This window comes from Bombina bombina, chromosome 3 (genome assembly GCF_027579735.1).
Source record: "Bombina bombina isolate aBomBom1 chromosome 3, aBomBom1.pri, whole genome shotgun sequence".
In the NCBI taxonomy this organism is placed as follows: domain Eukaryota; kingdom Metazoa; phylum Chordata; class Amphibia; order Anura; family Bombinatoridae; genus Bombina; species Bombina bombina.
Genome location: NC_069501.1, coordinates 916576480 through 916591182, shown reverse-complemented (window position 1 = coordinate 916591182; position 14703 = coordinate 916576480).

The following is a 14703-nucleotide window of genomic DNA, read 5'->3' as shown; positions in this document are numbered from 1 at the left end:
GTCAAATTAGACGACAAGTTGATCCACCGTAGTTAACACAGCGTCAATGTTTAAATGTTCGACATAATATACGCTTCTGCAAGATCAATCCGATGTAAATCGATGATTGCATTATTCGAGCGTAATACTGATCATCTGCCTTCACATTCAACTCTGTTTGAACATATTACTGATGATCCGCCTTCACATTCGACTCTATTTGACCCACTCACCAATTTATCAAACATTAAACATGTATGCCCGCGTCTATTCCGATGCAGCGTACCTATTATTCAAATCGCCACCATTGAGGCCGCGAATGCCATAGAAATCAATCAGAGTCTGAAAACACAGAAATGTTTGCAATACTTTTTTGACACGGAACCACCTGAATCATGAAGTATAATAAAAATGTTTCATTTCCCTCTGATCTTATGTGTACATAAATATATTAATATGGTTAACTGCTGTTCTTATGGTACAGTAATAGATGTCTGAAAATATTATGTTTAGGGCACACCCTGATTCCTAGACATTTTTCATCAAAGGATATCACAAGAATTAAGCACATTAGATAATTAAAGTCAACTAGTTGATTAAAATAGTATACTCTTTCTAAATCATGTTTGGGAATGTTAATAAACAACATTGTTCTTTAATACACTGTACCTTTAAGTTAGCACATTTTAAAACATAAAAGTGTTTTCTTGATTTTGTTACCTTGAGAGGATATAGATGATGTGGGAGGTGGTCCCATACAATGAGTTACCTCCACTATAATAAAACAAATTAAAAATATATATAAAATTGATATTCTAAGTCAAATGGATGTTAGCATTTCAATGAAAGTACAGATTACATTAACAGACATATCAATGACCAGAATCAATCACCAACCTTTTAACAATCAACTTTCTGCTCCTTCCACGACGCAGTAATCAAACTCCTTATAAAACCCCACAAAGTAATAAATTGGTCTGTACTTGAATAATAATTTGTGGCGCAGAAGTAATTACTTTAATTGCTGCAATTAATATGTTGTCCACCTGCATTTACAGCTGGTGAACTTGTCAATTTGGAGGTGGTTCCATGCGATGAGTTACCTCCACTATATTTAAAAAATATATATAAAATTTATATTCTAAGTCATATGGATGTTAGCATTTCAATAAAAGTACAGAGTACATGAACAGACATACCAATAACCAGAATCAATCACCAACCTTTTAATAAACAACTTTCTACTCCTTCCACAACGCAGTAATCAAACTCCTCATAAAACCCCACACAAATAATAAATTGGTCTACACTTGAATAATAATTTGTGGCGCAGAAGTAATTACTTTAATTGCAGCAATTAATATGGCGCGTCCACCTGCATTTACAGTTGATGTACTTGACATTATAAAAGGGTGTTGCTAACAACACAGAAAAGATCAGTTATACAGTTTGTATTGTGAGATAGTTCTGAATAATGGAGATGATGAATATGATTAATTTTGTTATCCTGCATTGAAGCAGAACAAGGTGGTTGATGATCCAAACTGCAGAGCATCAACAAAGATGCCTAAGAGTACATAATTGGCCTCCATGACATCAGTGATAGAGAGGTGATCCTTAGATTCCGGATTAATAGGGTTTCTATAGAGAGACTCTATCTGGAACCACTCACAGTGAGGACTCGGGCAATGATGGTGAAATTACTGTCTGTCCTATATTTCCTGGTAACGGGATCCTTCCAAGCTGTGATAAGTCTAGCCGTTGGTATGAGTCAGGCAACCTTCTCTCATCATTTGAAGGTCATTCGAAATGCCTTGCACCCACGACTAGTACATTATGTCAATTTCACCAAAACACCGGAGGAGTGGCATGATTTAAAGCTACAGTTTTACCAGATTGCTGGGATGCTAAACATATTGGAGTCGATAGACTGCACACACATGTCGATGCAGCCTCCCAAGGGAAGAGAGGAGGCATACAGGGACAGGAAGCAGAACACCTCCATGAATATCCAGGTAATCTGTGATACCCAATTACGAATAAAGAGCGTCCGCTCTGGATTCCCTGGTTCAAGCCACGACTCATTCATCCTCAGGAAATTGGCCAAATACGATTGGTTTTAGGAGGGAAAAATACCAGAGGGGATACTACTAGGTAAACATTTCTCATACTTATTCATATATGTATATCATATGATTAAATCATTCATATTGCTTATATCACTTGTCTATTTTTTTCACGCAGGAGATTCTGGCTTTTACTATCTTCTGCGACTGTTCACACCAGTGAATAATCCCACTACTGCAGAACAAGTGCGCTATCATGAGGCTCACATTTCCACAAGATGTGTAATAGAGTGCACATTTGGGGTATTGAAGATCCGGTGGAGTCCTTCAATATGTCCCCCAAAAAGTCTCACTCATCTTCTTATGTTGCATGCTTCACAACATTACCATGCAAAATATATATATTGAGAACATGGATGTTCCTGAGTATGACGATCATTTTTCACCCTTAGAGCAAAATGATAAATGGGGAGTCCAAGTGAGAGCTCACTATATTCAGGCAGTATTTGGGCAATAATTATGTAATTATTGAGTGTTGTACATACCGGTATCTTTATTTTTGTAATGTTATTTTTTTTATTGCATTCATCCAAAAGATCTTTATTTTGGCTATTTTGCAATTATTTACTTTTAAATTTTGTTAAAACATATCTTTAAAGAAATATAGAAAAATACATTTTCTTTATTGCACACTAGACTCTGTTTTTAATTCTAAAATGTTTCTTTGATAGTCAATATATTTGTACAGACATAAATCAACAAAATAGTTTGAAATGCTAAACATATTTCTAACATGGTTTTACTCTCTCATGTTTGCCAATCAGATTGAGCTCGCATTCTATTGGCTGATCGGAACAGCCAATAGAATGCGAGCTCAATCTGATTGGCTGATCGGATAAGCCAATCGGATTGAACTTGAATCTGATTGGCTGATTCCATCAGCCAATCAGAATTTTCCTACCTTAATTCCGATTGGCTGATAGAATCCTATCAGCCAATCGTAATTCGACGGACGCCATCTTGGATGACGTCATTTAAAGGAACCGTCATTTGGCGAGTAGGCGGCGGTAGAAGAGGATGGATCCGCGTCGTCTTGAAGATGATGGCTCCGGAAGAAAGAAGATTGAAGATGCCGCTTCATAGAAGACTTCATCCCGATGATGGACTTCTTCAGCGCCCGCTTGGATCAAGACTTCAGCCCGATGATGGATTTCTTCAGCCGCCGCTTGGATCCAGACTTCAGCCGGAGGATGGACGTCACTCTTCAGCCCCCGCTTGGGCTTGGATGAAGATTTCGGAGGCTCTTCTGGACAGATCGGGACCCGGTGTGGTGAAGACAAGGTAGGGAGATCTTCAGGGGCTTAGTGTTAGGTTTATTTAAGGGGGGTTTGGGTTAGATTAGGGGTATGTGGGTGGTGGGTTGTAATGTTGGGGGGGGTATTGTATGTTTTTTTTTTACAGGCAAAAGAGCTGAATTCTTTGGGGCATGCCCCGCAAAGGGTCCTTTTCAGGGCTGGTAAGGTAAAATAGCTTTTCTATTTTAATTTTAGAATAGGGTAGGGCATTTTTTTATTTTGGGGGGCTTTGTTATTTTATTAGGTGGCTTAGAGTAGGTGTAATTAGTTTAAAATTGTTGTAATATTTTTCTAATGTTTGTAAATATTTTTTTATTTTTTGTAACTTAGTTCTTTTTTATTTTTTGTACTTTAGTTAGTTTATTTAATTGTATTTATTTGTAGGTATTGTATTTAATTAATTTATTGATAGTGTAGTGTTAGGTTTAATTGTAGATAATTGTAGGTAGTTTATTTAATTTATTTATTGATAGTGTAGTGTTAGGTTTAATTGTAACTTAGGTTAGGATTTATTTTACAGGTCATTTTGTAATTATTTTAACTAGGTAACTATTAAATAGTTATTAACTATTTAATAGCTATTGTACCTGGTTAAAATAAATACAAAGTTGCCTGTAAAATAAATATTAATCCAAAAATAGCTACAATATAATTATTATTTATATTGTAGCTATATTAGGGTTTATTTTACAGGTAAGTATTTAGATTTAATTAGGAATAATTTATTTAATAAGAGTTAATTTATTTCGTTAGAATAAAATTATATTTAACTTAGGGGGTGTTAGGGTTAGGGTTAGAATTAGCTTTAGGGGTTAAAAAATTTATTAGAGTAGCGGTGAGCTCCGGTCGGCAGATTAGGGGTTAATACTTGAAGTTAGGTGTCGGTGATGTTAGGGAGAGCAGATTAGGGGTTAATACTATTTATGATAGGGTTATTGAGGCGGGAGTGAGGCGGATTAGGGGTTAATAAGTGTAGGTAGGTAGTGGCGACGTTGGGGGCGGCATATTAGGGGTTAATAAATATAATATAGGGGTCGCGGTGTTAGGGGCAGCAGATTAGGGGTACATAGGGATAACGTAGGTTGCGGTGGTGTACGGAGCGGCAGATTAGGGGTTAATAATAATATGCAGGGGTCAGCGATAGCGGGGGCGGCAGATTAGGGGTTAATAAGTGTAAGGTTAGGGGTGTTTAGACTCGGGGTTCATGTTAGGGTGTTAGGTGCAGACTTAGGAAGTGTTTCCCCATAGGAAACAATGTAGCTGCGTTACGAGCTGAACGCTGCTTTTTTGCAGGTGTTAGTTTTTTTTTCAGCTCAAACAGCCCCATTGTTTCCTATGGGGAAATCGTGCACAAGCATGTTTTTGAAGCTGGCCGCGTCCGTAAGCACCGCTGGAATTTAGAGAAATATGCTCTACGCTCCCTATTTGGAGCCTAACGCAGCCCTTCTATGAACTCTAAATACCAGCGGTATTTAAAAGGTGCGGGAGAAAAAAAGCCAGAGTAGCTAACGCACCCCTTTGGCTGCAGAACTCTAAATCTAGCCGATTTTCTTTCATGATTTAGGTAGAACATAAAATATTAAAAATAAAATCCAGTTTACTTGTACTATCAGATTTGCTTAATTCTCTTGGTTTTATTTGTTGAAGGAGCAGCAATGCCCTACTGGTTTCTAACTGAACACATGGGTAAGTCAATGACAATCAGTATATATATATATATATATATATATATATATGCAGCAAACAATCAGCAGCTATAACCTATGTTTTTTGCTGCTCCTGAGCTTACCTTGATAAACCTTTCAGCAAAGAATAACAAGAGAAGGAAGCAAATTAATGAATAGAAGTAGATTATAAGGTTGTTTAAAATCACATGCTCTTTATGATTCATGATTGAAATAACTTGGGTTTCATGTCCCTTTAATATAACTGTGTTGGTTATGCAAAACTGGGGAATGGGTAATAAAGGGATTATCATTTATTTCAAACAATAAAAACTATGGCGTAAATGTTCCCTTAAATAAACAGATCAGAAGTATATCCGGCCCATGCATTGTATTTGAACAACAAGCATTTGAAAACAATGGATTATGTAAATAAAATCAAAACAAACAAATAAATAAATCAAGAAAATAATTTAATTTGTGATAATCTTTCAATAACAAAAATCAAATATAAGCATTGTTTACATGCATCTGCAAACATATAAATTAATATACATTCATATATATTTACAAAAAAAAAATAAAAAAAAATAAAGGTCTATTCTTTAGACCTCTTAGAGGCAAGTGGAGAATGAGGAGGTGATATCTCCTGTGCAGACCTTAATAATTGATTCAGGGTCCCCTGAATCAATAGCAACAGATAATTTTGAAACTCCCTATTATCAAGATCTGCCCTCTTCCTACATTCCAACTTCCTGTGCTCTATGGCTATCCTGTTCCTATCTAATGCTATCCTCTCTCTATCTAATTCTATTATCTGCCTAACTAGTGCTATTCTCTCCCTATCTATCGCTAATCTATCCCTATCTATCGCTAATCTATCCCTATCTATCGCTAATCTATCCCTATCTATCGCTATTCTATCCCTATCTATCGCTAATCTATCCCTATCTATCGCTATTCTCTCCCTATCTATCGCTAATCTATCCCTATCACTAATCTATCCCTATCTATCGCTAATCTATCCCTATCTATCGCTATTCTCTCCCTATCTATCACTAATCTATCCCTATCTATCGCTAATCTATCCCTATCTATCGCTATTCTCTCCCTATCTATCGGTAATCTATCCCTATCGCTAATCTATCCCTATCTATCGCTAATCTATCCCTATCTATCACTATTCTCTCCCTATCTATCACTAATCTATCCCTATCTATCGCTAATCTATCCCTATCTATCGCTAATCTATCCCTATCTATCGCTAATCTATCCCTATCTATCGCTAATCTATCCCTATCTATCGCTAATCTATCCCTATCTATCGCTAATCTATCCCTAATCTATCACTATTCTCTTCCTATCTATCGCTAATCTATCCCTATCTATCGCTAATCTATCCCTATCTATCGCTAATCTATCCCTATCTATCGCTATTCTCTCCCTATCTATCGCTAATCTATCCCTATCTATCGCTAATCTATCCCTATCTATCGCTATTCTATCCCTATCTATTGCTAATCTATCCCTATCTATCGCTAATCTATCCCTATCTATCGCTAATCTATCCCTATCTATCGCTAATCTATCCCTATCTATCGCTAATCTATCCCTATCTATCGCTAATCTATCCCTAATCTATCACTATTCTCTTCCTATCTATCGCTAATCTATCCCTATCTATCGCTAATCTATCCCTATCTATTGCTAATCTATCCCTATCTATCGCTATTCTCTCCCTATCTATCGCTAATCTATCCCTATCTATCGCTAATCTATCCCTATCTATCGCTAATCTATCCCTATCTATCGCTAATCTATCCCTATCTATCGCTATTCTCTCCCTATCTATCGCTAATCTATCCCTATTTATCGCTAATCTATCCCTATCTATCGCTATTCTCTCCCTATCTAACGCTAATCTATCCCTATCTATCGCTAATCTATCCCTATCTATCGCTATTCTATCCCTATCTATCGCTAATCTATCCCTATCTATCGCTAATCTATCCCTATCTATCGCTAATCTATCCCTATCTATCGCTAATCTATCCCTATCTATTGCTATTCTATCCCTATCTATCGCTAATCTATCCCTATCTATCGCTAATCTATCCCTATCTATCGCTAATCTATCCCTATCTATCGCTAATCTATCCCTATCTATCGCTAATCTATCCCTATCATCTATCGCTAATCTATCCCTATCTATCGCTAATCTATCCCTATCTATCGCTAATCTATCCCTATCTATCGCTAATCTATCCCTATCTATCGCTAATCTATCCCTATCTATCGCTAATCTATTCCTATCTATCACTATTCTCTTCCTATCTATCGCTATTCTCTCCCTATCTAATTCAATGCCCCTCTCTAGGATATGCCCCTGTTGCTGCAAATATTCTGCATGCTGCTGGACAAATCCTCCTATTGCCCCAAGCAATTTCTGGTGATCAGCCCTGTACCATCTCGTCAGATTCACCATTTCATGCATTGCTGCCTCTTCTGGGTGAATCTCCTGATGTTGTTCAGGGCCGGGAGCAGCAGGGCCAGGAGCAGCTGGAGCCAAAGTTTCTTGGGAGCTTTCCTGCTCCTTGTATTCCTGAGATGGGATGTATCCCAAGATGTTCTCAGATTGCTCATACTTAGTTTCTCTCATCTCCCGCAGAGCAATCGTCAGCTCCTCTGATATTCGATGAGCATGTTTTCGTATCTAAAGAAAATTTAAAATAACAATATTATAATCACATGTAATTTTAAGAGAAATATTAAAGGGATGTGAAAGTCAAAATTAAACTTGCATGATTCAGATAAAACATGTCCTTTTAAGACACTTTTAAATTCAATTTTAATTTTAAATGTGCTTCATTTCTTGGTATTCTGTGTTGAAATAGAATACGCACATATAATACACAAGTAGGAGCTGGCTGCTGATTGGTGCCTGCACACATTTGTCTTTTGTCATTGGCTAACTAGATGTGTTCAACTAGCTACCAGTATTGCAATGCTTTTCCTTCAGCAAAGGATACCAATATAATTAAGCAAATTAGATAATAGAAGTCAATTATAAGGTTGTTTAAATTGAATGCTCTGTCCAAATTGTAAAAGCAATCGTTTGTGTTTCCTGTGCCTTTAATTGTTTTTCAATCATTTTATTCTGCTATGTAAGTTTAAAATGACTAAACAACACCCTTTTCTCTTTTAAAATGTCATTGCTTCTAATGACTGATTAACTCTTTACATGCAACAACTCAAGATTAACTATATGGCACAACTGATATTGTTTGCTCCTCTCACTAATTTCCAAATCTTCTGTTATATGTATGTTGTCTTGACAACTCTCAATTTTGTATGTTTTTTAAGGTATAGAAAAGCATTGACTAACCATTAATCAGCTTTGCATAACCAACAAATTTATAATAATATAATTTTTAAGAAATTTGAAATACATAAATATATATGCCATAAGCAGGATGTTTTGCAGAGGTTAAGCTAGTAGTCAATCACAGATTGTCAAATCAATGTAATTAAACTGTTGTTTAATACTGGGATTTTCTTGAGTAAGACCATTTAAATATTATGGCATTGACTGTCCCTTTAAGGGAGCACATTTAGAACATTCAGGTGTTTTCTTGATTTTGTTACCTGAAGATGATATGGAAGAGGTAGGAGGAGCTCCCATAGCATGAGTTACTTCCACTAAAATGAGAAAGGTATATTACATTAAACTGAATGTTAAAAATCTAATTGAAATAATATGGATGATAGCATTTCAATAAAAATAATGATTACATTAACAGACATACCTGTTGTTTGTCCCACCCCCGGTTCAGGGGTGCTACACATTATGTCAGGCAGTGTGTGTGCTGAGAAGAAGCTGTGACTGGACTGGGGCAGAATAATCACAGGCTCAACTGTTGTAGGTGCTTGTGTGGCAGCAGCACTAGTAGATGCTGTAAAACATATATGTTTAAATGAGAGAAAAATACATTACATAATATATTTAGGTAACAAAAAAACTGGCTGACCATTATTTAATCTCCAAAAAAATGGCGCCATGAATGACGCATGTAATACAAGTGTAATAGCTGCCAACTGGTCGGTATTGTGTCTGACCTTGTCCAGACCCTGCACCATAGTATCCCCCAACATCTCCATCAGCATATTTTCGTAAGACAAAAGTTCTGTGACATATGCTGCGCCACCACCTGTACTACGTGCAGACTTTTTTTTCTCTAGCCAACTTAGCCTTCAGGATCCTCTTAATGTCTGAGAAGCATTTGTGACAATGTTCCACCGATTTCGCATGAGTTCCCTCGGCAGAAACATGGTCGTCTCCAGATCTATTTTTTTTTCTGGCCAAAGAAGTCTTTTGGGATTTATTGCCAAACAAAAAGTCATAATGTTCCAGAACCATTCGAATCATGCGAACAAGAACTTTGTTCTGATGGAAATTAAATTGAACATTATGATTGGATTTGGTCTTCCCACTCTCAGCAAACGCCATAACCACAGAACCAAATCACAAATTTGACACAAACACTTCCGAAACAACTCCTCCAAAATCCTAAAAAACGCACAAACCACACTCCTAAACAACCCACAATCTAGTGCATTTTCAAGCACTTTTTTTTTCATTATACAAAAACATAATTTATTGAAAAGAATCATTTACATAGCACAATTGCATGATACAGAGATATAAACCATTTCAGTAGAAAAGTTAAGAAATGGGTACATTTTATTTTCAAAACATTTCCATGGATCTTTTTAAAGTGACAAACATTTGTTAAAGCTTACTTGTATTCTCACATTAAACAAATCATTTTAAACAAATAATGCTTACCATTTTTAGAATGTGAGCATAACTACCCATTTTCAGTCACCAGGAAAACCTCCCTCAAAATCAGACAATATACATATATAAATCCTTTTTTAAAGACACTGTACATTTTGAACACTCCTAATCCATCTATAAAGTAGAAAAATATACTGCTCAAACAAAAGTAAAAAAAGTGCACAGAATAATGATTTGTCTAGAAGATGGCAAAAGAATGGAGAAAAAAAATAGAATAAAAAGCAGCAGTTAAATGTTGAGGGGGGAGGCTATAAAGTTGGTTTTAGATCAGGTATTACTACTTTATGAAAGTCTTTGCCTGCATATGTGCAAAAACAATCTACAATTCATACATCCTTTGTTTTAAGGAACCTACAGTACAATTCTATTAGATACCAAATTCACATAAAAAGGTGAAATGTTTTACTTTCAATATGAAGGACATTATAAACATCTGTAATCCTTACACAAAGACAGTGGATACAAAAATGTTAGATTGCTTGCAAACAAGTGCCAAATCATAGGGGATCAGGATAATTATACAGAGGTCTTGAGTCAATGTGCCACTTTAAGAATACCCCTTTATCATTCCCTTCCATATTCAAAAGTAATCTGTGGTTTATGAGAAATTCAGAATCACTGAGTAAACTAAAGAAAAAACTATTGTTTGTATGGCACAGGAAAAAAAATCCACTGTAAAAGATTAAAAGCTTCAGACAACCTACAATTGTGCAATTTTGGTTTGGCAAGTGATTTTGATAAGGCACTTTAAAGAAAATATATTGTATTGTCAGCTGTACTGGGTCCTTCTGCTGCAAGAATTTTAAAAGGTATTTTATTAAGAATTAACACCCCATACACTACTGCATTTCATAATTTTATTATAATTATATTAATTTAAAGGGACAGTCTAGGCCAAAATAAACTTTCATGATTCAGATAGGGCATGTAATTTAAAAAAAATTTTCAATTTACTTTTATCACTAATTTTGCTTTGTTCTCTTGGTATTCTTAGTTGAAAGCTTAACCTAGGTGGTTCATATGATAATTTCTTAGACCTTGAAGGCCACCTCTTTTCAGAATGCATTTTAACAGTTTTTCACGACTAGAGGGTGTTAGTTCATGTGTTTCATATAGATAACACTGTGCTCGTGCACGTGAAGTTATCTGGGAGCAGGCACTGATTGGCTAAACTGCAAGTCTGTCAAAAGAACTGAAATAAAGGGGCAGTTTGCAGAAGCTTAGATACAAGATAATCAAAGAGGTTAAAAGTATATTAATATAACTGTGTTGGTTATGCAAAACTGGGGAATGGGTAATAAAGGGATTATCTATCTTTTAAAACAATAAAAATTCTGGTGTAGACTGTCCCTTTAATGGCTCACATTCTAATACGTATTTAGCTTCCTACTTCTAAATCCATTGTATTGTTATATTCACCTATCAACGTGACTTTAAAAGGCCAGCTCCTTAAATCTTACACTATAGATTTGCTGTTAAATACAGCCAAGCTACCCAAGTGTTTGCTCCTCCCAACATGTGCTGGATGCATTAGAAAGAGTGCTAATGCCAGTGTTGCCCATTTTGTACAAGTGATTTTTTTCAGTGGAGGAGAATGGGCCAAGCAAATCCTAACTGCAATGTCAACAGGCATTATTGAACGTGGTAGAGACTGTTGCTTTAAAATTTGTATCATTCTGTATATTAACCACTCTCCCAGAGCTACTCCGCTTCTTCCTTCAAAAGACTGCAAGCTTCAAGCACTTTTTATTAGGAAATGATTAATAACATGATTATTCAAATCAGCCATTCAGAATTTAATATATGTTTTCTACTCAATAACCAATAACATTGCTCTATACTTGGATCATTGGTGACGCAGATATTATTATATTATTAGAGGATATAATTTTAAATATGGTGCGTCATTGGTGACACAGATAATATTATATGGTTAAAAATATTATTTGCAATATGGTTGCCATAGAAATTGGCATAATCACATGATTAATGAAATGTACCGCATATCGGGTACTAAAAGGACGTGACGAAAATGTCTGCGTCATTTTAGCGACCTAAGAAGATGTGAAAATAACTATTATCTATCCATAAGATCACTCATCAGGACTTGTAAGTGACCTTTTTTATATTGTGTATTATACTTTTAAAGTATTTATGTGAAATTAGTATTAAAGATCAATATTGATGATGACATTAGGCCACACTTTTTCTAACATATTTGACAAGGATTTTAATCATAATAATATAATAATAGATATATTTGTTAGTAAAATATTCTTTGAGACAAACATCATTGTCCGAATGTTATGTGTCCACATATAATGGCTGTCACTTTTACTTCATGTCAAAATGGTTGACACAGGAACAGAAACGAAGAAATCATATGGTTGAACACAACCTGTCGCTTAGGAGACCGGCTTGCATGGCGCCGTGAGCCATGTTGATTGCATTGTTGATATAATTTTTGTCTTGAAGAAGGCCCAAATTGTGGCTGAAACGTCAACATTTATTTCATTGTTACATTCATTTGGAATTAAAATTGCACTGTCTTGCTTTAAAAAGTCCTGTGAGTGCCCTCCCTCCATAATAGAGTCACTATATATATATCACACCAACAACACATAACATTGCACTGACTAGAGACACATTATATATCAAGATGTGCTCTTGATGCAGGCGTATAAGATCAGACATTTGAGGCCTAGGGCGGTGACTCATATAAGGCAGCGCTTCCCCCTTGGTACGCTGAGGTATCGCCCATAATTTGGAAAATACAACATTAAAACACAAACTCTGCATCACTTTTCTGGACTTAAAGGACCAGTCAACACATCAGATTTGCATAATCAACAAATGCAAGCTAACAAGGCAATGCAATAGCACTTAGTCTGAACTTCAAATGAGTAGTAGATTTTTTTATAACAAATTTTAAAGTTATGTATATTTCCACTCCCCTTGTACCATGTGATAGCAATCAGCCAATCACAAATGCATATACATATAGTCAGTGAATTCTTGCACATGCTCAGTAGGAGATGGTGGCTCAAAAAGCATAACTATAAAAGACTGTGCACATTTTTTTTAATGGAAGTAAATTGGAAAGTTGTTTAAAATTACATGCTGTATCTGAATCATGAAAATTTAATTTAACCTGAGTGTCCCTTTAACTACAGTAGTTCATTGCCCAAACAAGGGAAAATCTCTGGCAAAAAAACATTACCACAGACCAACTAAGTTGGCCACTGAACGAGAAGTAGGTCTTCTTGATAGCATAGAACATTGCATGGAAAGACTCGAAAGCTGCTTTCAGAGCTTAATTGACAAAGCCCCTTGGGATCACCTGATGGACATCGCTAGGCACTGTAAGTCTAATACCATCATCGGTGCACCAAATAGATACACAAATTAGATACACACCAATTATGCCTTTACATCTGCAGAAGCAGCTACCACCTACCACATCTACCACGTTGCTAACATACAGTGTGGCGACACTTAAGAAGGAAAACTATGGCCTAGATTTGGAGTTTGGCGGTAGCCGTGAAAACCAGCGTTAGAGGCTCCTAACGCTGGTTTTAGGCTACCGCCGGTATTTGGAGTCAGTCAAAAAAGGGTCTAACGCTCACTTTTCAGCCGCGACTTTTCCATACCGCAGATCCCCTTACGTCAATTGCGTATCCTATCTTTTCAATGGGATCTTTCTAACTCTGGTATTTAGAGTCGTGGCTGAAGTGAGCGTTAGAAATCTAACGACAAAACTCCAGCCGCAGAAAAAAGTCAGTAGTTAAGAGCTTTCTGGGCTAACGCCGGTTCATAAAGCTCTTAACTACTGTGCCCTAAAGTACACTAACACCCATAAACTACCTATGTACCCCTAAACCGAGGTCCCCCCACATCGCCGACACTCAATTACATTTTTTTAACCCCTAATCTGCCGACCGCCACCTACGTTATACTTATGTACCCCTAATCTGCTGCCCCTAACACCGCTGACCCCTATATTATATTTATTAACCCCTAACCTGCCCCCCACAACGTCGCAGCCAGCTACCTACAATAATTAACCCCTAATCTGCTGACCGCAAAGAGCCGCCACCTACATTATAGCTATGTACCCCTAATCTGCTGCCCCTAACACCGCGACCCCTATATTATATTTATTAACCCCTAATCTGCCCCCCTCAATGTCGCCTCCACCTGCCTACACTTATTAACCCCTAATCTGCCGAGCGGACCGCACCGCTACTATAATAAAGTTATTAACCCCTAATCCGCCTCACTAACCCTATAATAAATAGTATTAACCCCTAATCTGCCCTCCCTAACATCGCCGACACCTAACTTCAATTATTAACCCCTAATCTGCCGACTGGAGCTCACCGCTATTCTAATAAATGTATTAACCCCTAAAGCTAAGTCTAACCCTAACACTAACACCCCCCTAAGTTAAATATAATTTTAATCTAACGAAATTAATTAACTCTTCTTAAATAAATTATTCCTATTTAAAGCTAAATACTTACCTGTAAAGTAAATCCTAATATAGCTACAATATAAATTATAATGATATTATAGCTATTTTAGGATTAATATTTATTTTACAGGTAACTTTGTATTTATTTTAACCAGGTACGATAGCTATTAAATAGTTAAGAACTATTTAATAGCTAAAATAGTTAAAATAATTACAAATTTACCTTTAAAATAAATCCTAACCTAAGTTACAATTAAACCTAACACTACACTATCAATAAATTAATTAAATAAAATACCTATAATTA